The sequence below is a fragment of the Ruditapes philippinarum genome, unplaced genomic scaffold, assembly GCF_026571515.1.
Source record: "Ruditapes philippinarum isolate M1 unplaced genomic scaffold, ASM2657151v2 ctg1045_1_1_1_1, whole genome shotgun sequence".
NCBI lineage: Eukaryota > Metazoa > Mollusca > Bivalvia > Venerida > Veneridae > Ruditapes > Ruditapes philippinarum.
In genome coordinates, this window is record NW_026864684.1 from 243,388 (window position 1) to 250,000 (window position 6,613).

The following is a 6,613-nucleotide window of genomic DNA, read 5'->3' on the forward strand; positions in this document are numbered from 1 at the left end:
ACATGTGTTTTTCAGGTAATTATTTATTATATTCCTTTTACTTACATACGAGACCTGTTTCAGGACCTATTTGCGGTATTTTTAAAATTATTTAAAATTCTATGAAGTTTGAGGCTAAATGCATCAATAATGAATTTGGTAAATCAATATCTAGGCTATAACCTGCATAGATATTGCCTGCACATAAAATATTACGTGGGAGTTATCAACAATAAAAGTACGCGTGTCTTTTACCCAAATCATATTTCTCTCGTGTATTGGAATAGAAAATGACCAGTCAAAATGTTGAAGCTATTTCACTGTAAAAGGAAATCGAGCTCGCTTTGAGGCTTTGCCTTTTTCCCATTATTTATATTTTCAAATTAAAAAATTCTATGAACCTTTTCTCTTTGCTAACTAGACGTAGTTTAATCAAATTCATAAAAAATACAAATTTGCGTGAATGTTACCCGCAAAATAAATATCCACATTGAAAATTCCTGTTTAATTTTTGAGTGTTTGTAAAAGCTATGAGCAAAGGGGTGGAAAATAAGGTATAGGCGGCAACAATTCTTTATTCTGCGTAGGCTGCAACAGATCTCGTATGTAAGTAAAAGGGATATAATAAAGAATTACCTGAAAAACACATGTGAAGCGAGGTTTTTAGGCCGCCATATTGTCTGTACACGTAATGTTAAAAGTCACGTGATTCCCTACCGTGTCTAGCTATAAAAAAACAACAACAACAAAAACAGTTCACCCTTTTTTTTTTTGATTAAAATCGACTTTTTACAGAAATGATGTTTTGAAAAATTGAGTCATATTGGCTTAAAACAATTTTCGTGCTTTTAAAATCCATATTTATACAACAGACTTACTATATACATTAAAATAGGGATAACCATTGCTAATTGTTACTAAATAAATGCCATTAAAATAATGTTTATAAACGCTGAAGGTATAAAAACTATAGCACATAGGTAAATGACTCTGATAAATCTTTTTTTCCCCTGTAAATGTGACCGTAACGGTTAATTATAACTGTATTATATTTATCGAGTTGTATAAGTTACTGATATAAATAATTTTCTGTTCTATATTCTAAATTTTGTCTTTTAGTTTTATTTAAGCTCGGCGCCGGAAATTCCATATGTCCGAGATCAAAGCGTCCTTGCTAGAAGTCGCATCCGAGATCAACGCGTCCATGCTAGAAGTCGCATCCGTGATCAACGCGTTCATGCTAAAAGTCGCATCCGAGATCAACGCGTCCATGCTAGAAGTCGTATCCGAGATCAACGCGTTCATGCTAGAAGTCGCATCCGTGATCAACGCGTCCATGCTAGAAGTCGCATCCGAGATCAACGCGTCCATGCTAGAAGTCGCATCCGAGATCAAAGCGTCCATGCTAGAAGTCGCATCCGAGATCAACGCGTCCATGCTAGAAGTCGCATCCGAGATCAACGCGTCCATGCTAAAAGTCGCATCCGAGATCAACGCGTCCATGCTAGAAGTCGTATCCGAGATCAACGCGTTCATGCTAGAAGTCGCATCCGTGATCAACGCGTCCATGCTAGAAGTCGCATCCGAGATCAACGCGTCCATGCTAGAAGTCGCATCCGAGATCAACGCGTCCATGCTAGAAGTCGCATCCGAGATCAACGCGTCCATGCTAGAAGTCGCATCCGAGATCAACGCGTCCATGCTAGAAGTCGCATCCGATATCAACGCGTCCATGCTAGAAGTCGCATCCGATATCAACGCGTGCATGCTAGAAGTCGCATCCGAGATCAACGCGTCCATGCTAAAAGTCGCATCCGAGATCAACGCGTCCATGCTAGAAGTCGTATCCGAGATCAACGCGTTCATGCTAGAAGTCGCATCCGAGATCAACGCGTCCATGCTAAAAGTCGCATCCGAGATCAACGCGTCCATGCTAGAAGTCGTATCCGAGATCAAACGCGTTCATGCTAGAAGTCGCATCCGTGATCAACGCGTCCATGCTAAAAGTCGCATCCGAGATCAACGCGTCCATGCTAGAAGTCGTATCCGAGATCAACGCGTTCATGCTAGAAGTCGCATCCGTGATCAAAGCGTCCATGCTAGAAGTCGCATCCGAGATCAACGCGTCCATGCTAGAAGTCGCATCCGAGATCAACGCGTCCATGCTAGAAGTCGCATCCGAGATCAACGCGTCCATGCTAGAAGTCGCATCCGAGATCAAAGCGTCCATGCTAGAAGTCGCATCGGGGACATCTTTATCATGCTGATCTTCCTTAACATTTTCTTCGTTTGTTGGTCCTATATTCCAAATTAGATTTGGGATAACTAAGTTTGCATTGATTACCACATCATATAGATAAGATAACATTAATACACAACCATATGATACTAAGTGAATTTGTCATTTGATCTTAGCACCACTGTGAACCATGCCACCAGTCATTGTAACAATATTATGAGCCGCGTCACGACAAAACCAGCATAATGCGTTTGCGACCAGCATGGATGCAGACCAGCTTGCGCATCCGCGCAGTCTGATCAGGATCCATGATGTTCGCTATCAGTTTCTCTACTTGTTATAGGGTTTGTAAGCGAACAGCATGGATCCTGATCAGACTTCGCGGATGCGCAGGCTGATCTGGATCCATACTGGTCGCAAACACATTATGTTTGTTTTGTCGTGACACGGCTCATATGTTAAATATCAAATTGAAATGTAATAACACATATGAATTGGACAACTTTAAATAACCAGTTTATCAAATATGTAAATGTGCAAAATTAAGCAATATTATTCGTGAAACATGAATACGCATAGTAAATATTTCGTAAATAGTTTCGTTATCATATAAGCCAGTCAAGCTGGTCCGACATATATGATCATTTATTTTGGCAGTAACAACCCATTTTTCTCCATGATGCATATAATAGTCTCATTGGCCTTACGTGCATCAAAATAGTATCATATGCATACATACTTAGTATCATTCAGTGAATTAATTAATCTAAAATTTATAGGTCACCTATTTTAAGATAATAACATTTAAGGACATGAATGGTGACATGTCCAGGGTCCGTTCTCTCATTGCCTTTAAGGGCGGATGACCCCCTCATTAAGCCTAGATTACACACACACAAATTCTTATACTTCAGTATGCATTTTGTCAATATACAAGGGTAAGAGTTCAAATTCAGGACGTTACGGCATGCTGAAGCATATAATAACGTATGCTAACAAACTTCGTGCGTATTGTTCGCAGCCTATTCATGCCAAATACATTTACAGCTCCATACAAATATTATTAATGTGTCATTTATGGAGATGAAGTTTTATCTATCTTTTTTATAGAATTCAATCAGATATCTTAAAGGTGTTAAAATACCCCACCCTTGTTTAATTGTTATCTCTTTTTTTCCTACTTAAAAAAAACAACAACAACATAATCCAACAACAACAATAAACGATCTACAATGTTGAATATCAAATATGACAAAATAAAGTTCGAATCTGCAATGTGTAAAAATTTAATATTAAAAGGACTCCTAAAACATTCATCATATATATAATTTGAATGTATTTCATATATCAAACGTTGCTCTTGCAATTGAAAATTTTGCAAAAATAATAAAGAAATATGCCAGGAATGAAATTGAAAGACGCCTCTGTTTGTTTGTTTTTTCTCTCTCTCTCAAACTTAACATGTTTGGCGTTTAAATGCATCGCAACACTTTTCATTTTTAGATCATTTTGCGAAGTAAAAACGATTATTTTGGACAGACGGAGTGAGGCAATGATGTGAATTTTTTCACAAAAGTTATCGGTTAAGACAAATATTCAATTGTACGCGCATTAAAAACTCAGTTTGTTTCTAACAAAATCTTATTGGAGGCCCTTTAAGTCTCTAGAACTTTCAGAATCCATCTTTACTAATATGAATAAGATAGAACACCCAACATGGTCGTGCAATTCAACAAGTATTGACACCTCAGTTGTTTTTTCCTTTCAAATTAAAGTGTATTAAACATACACTATAAAGTTTCAAATTCGGAACAGGGAAAGGCCATATCAAACCTTAGTGGGTGTGAATGGTAAAGTTTTAACGAAGTATAAATTGAACAGTTTACATATGTTATTAACACATACAAGTACGCTCCTAACAGATACTATCGCATTGTTCATTCGGGGTATAAAATTATTGATGTATATTTAGGCCGTTAAGTTAACTACAAATTAAAGCTCTCACGATACGCGTCACTTTAGGGGCATCTCAGTGTTCTGAAAGTGTTTCTCAAGATCTTAGAGACAAATTTAACATATATAATTAGATAATATTTATATGATACACATATATTTATTTCTGTATTTAAAAGAAGAAAAAGGCGCCCAATCTATTTTTTTAAATCAAGAATTAGACAATTATGTCTTTGGATTATTAACATTTCTAGCAGAATTCGAAATTTTGGAAAAGGTGAGTTTATATAAATACACATAAATAAATAATACATATATGTTTCTAGTAAAAATATATCTCTTGTTTATTTAATCGATTAGTGATTTATATTCAGGATTACATATTTTGATGCATATAAATATGGTGTATACAATATGAAAATATATTAATGAATATAAAAGTGATGATAAAAATGTTGATGTAAATAAAAATATTGATATTTATAAAAAAAATTGATGTATATAACAATGATTATAAAAATATCAATTTTTATTATATACTTATAAATGAAATATTGAGAAATATTGATGAAATAAAATGCGTATTTTCATTTTCCGTATTTTCACTGTAAAAATTTATTTTTCACTGCAGTGAAACGTATTTTCCGTATTTTCACTGGTGTATTGCCGAACTACTTTCTTTTGAATTCTGCCAGTACACAAAATTTAGGGGAAAGTCTTTCAAATTTTAATGTCAAAAAAGAGAAAAATGTATATAATAAACAGAAAATTCAAGTTTTTTCTATAAATACATGATTTATTTCCATCTTGTGGCATGAAAATTACCATATTTCACTCGTGGCTACCGCCACTCATGAAATATTTATTTTCATACCACTCGATGAAAATAAATCATGTATTTATAGAAAAAACTTGAATATCCTCTATATATATATATAAAAATTTGACGTGTATAGAAAATATTGATGTGTATATAAATTTTTGATGCATTTAAAAATATTGTTGTATGTGAAAATTATACTTTCAAGATATGAAAGCATTTTAGATTGTGCAAATAACAGTAAATTAGAATGTATATAAAAAAGCAATTACTACTGGAAAAAGTACTTTCTGAATTTTTTATTCGAAAATTTATATTTAGAATAAGAAAAACCGTTATATGATAATAATAATGGATATACACCGAATAGTTGTTTTGCAAAACTGCAATTCGTGTTTTAAATGAGAATTACAGAAATTTGAATAACATATAAACTATGTTTGTTTCCAAAATATTTTTTTTTAATATATTTTTTAAGAATATATTTTTATTCGACATTATATAAAGACTATACATGCATCATCGGACTAACATATATGCATAGAAAAATAACAGATTAAATTAAAATCATAAAAAGAACTCACAAAAAAACAAAATTGAAAATGTTGCTACATGATTGGAATAATTGAGCGGACGGTTGTGATAACGTACATTGTATCTACTGTCCATGTCAGTACTAAGTAGAAACTCACTGTTTAAACAAAATCATGATGTTCCATGCGTCTTCAAATCAAACCGGAGCAATTTAATTCAAGAAGTATTTTAAGCAAGGTTGACTTGTCCAGGTTTGAACACGTGGCGCGTCTCATCAGGGTGATTAGCATTATCTTTGCCGCTGCTGCCAAAGTTTTGTTCTTTTTATATATCTTAACATATAAATCATCAATTAATCATATAATTATATGGGTTAAGTAGCATTAAAGGATGTAAATGACGATATCGATCACCATCTGGTTCAATATAGGTAGAATATCATCATGGTTCAAACCGGTATATCATAACTCGATCTTGTACAAGTTTTATTGCAAAATAATGCGTGAGCAAAATCATTCACGCGTTAGCGTATCGAAGGACTATCTTACTAGGAAATGTATATAAAATAACGCTTATGATTTTAGTTTTATGTTTAATAAATACTATTCAAATCGTTGCGTTTCAAACAAATTTTATCACATACCCGTGGCGATTTTGCGCTTCCGTACTGACTATATTGTAAGGTCGTGCATATATTTTGACGTGACGTCAATTGCGTTATACATGTATAAACATAGCGTAAATACGCAAAGAAGATTAGCGTTTCTCTATAAGCATCAATGGGAAAGCGTTTTTTTTACCGTAAACAGTTTTTATTTTGGATCTGCGATAAAAAGAATATTGTATTCGTGTAGGTTCATTACTAATCATTTTTTAACTCTTTGAATAAAAAAAATATCAAGCACACCAAACGCTCGTTCAATAAATTCAGTTTGAGGATACACTCATTTAATATCCCCTATATTAAAAAGAAATAATTTTGTTCTATATAGCATATTTCTGCGGTGGCTCATTCACGCCATGACGTATGTTTGTTTTTTCGTCACAGAACCAGAAAAAAATATGAAAAGAATGTCTACATTTTGGCG